Raw genomic sequence first — 711 nt, forward strand, 5'->3', positions numbered from 1 at the left:
ACCGTGCCTTTCAGGGGAGGGCAGGCAGGGAAGGCGGGCACAGACACAGAGGGCCTGAGCGTAAAAAAGCTTTTATGTCAGACTCAGTGGGACCCAGGGAAGGCCTTTAGTAGGAAATAAAGTAGCATAATCTATGTTATTAAATGTCACTTCAGCAGCTGTTTTGGGGTATGAAATGACCAGCCTGCAGATGACCACAAATTCAATGTGAGAGCATTCCCAAAGCTCCGAGCTTTCTTTTTTATTGATTTTTTACAGAGAGGAAGGGAGAGGGATAGAGAGTTAGAAACACCGCTGAGAGAGACACATCGATCAGCTGCCTCCTGCACACCCCCCACCGGGGATGTGCCCGCAACCAAGATACATGCCCTTGACCGGAATCGAACCTGGGACCCTTCAGTCCGCAGGCCGACGCTCTATCCACTGAGCCAAACCGGCCAGGGCAGCTCTGCGCGTTCTCGCCTTGTTAGCCTAATAGGTAAATTGGACAAAATAAAGCTCCGTGGCATCGCCGGTGGGAGCCGAAGGTTGGCGTCCTGCCTCGGTTTCCAGCCCTGCTGCCCACTCTCTGGTTGAGTTCGTTACTGTGCAGGGTCGGCTGAGACCTGGGGCTGGTGAAGTTCCGGGACGCAGGGCTGCGGGGAAAACGGACGGCAGCCCGTGTCCGGCAGGGCGCTCGGACCCTGTCCAGGTCCCCGGGGCCCAGGCGGC

Source organism: Myotis brandtii, unplaced genomic scaffold (assembly GCF_000412655.1).
Source record: "Myotis brandtii unplaced genomic scaffold, ASM41265v1 scaffold200, whole genome shotgun sequence".
Classification (NCBI taxonomy): domain Eukaryota; kingdom Metazoa; phylum Chordata; class Mammalia; order Chiroptera; family Vespertilionidae; genus Myotis; species Myotis brandtii.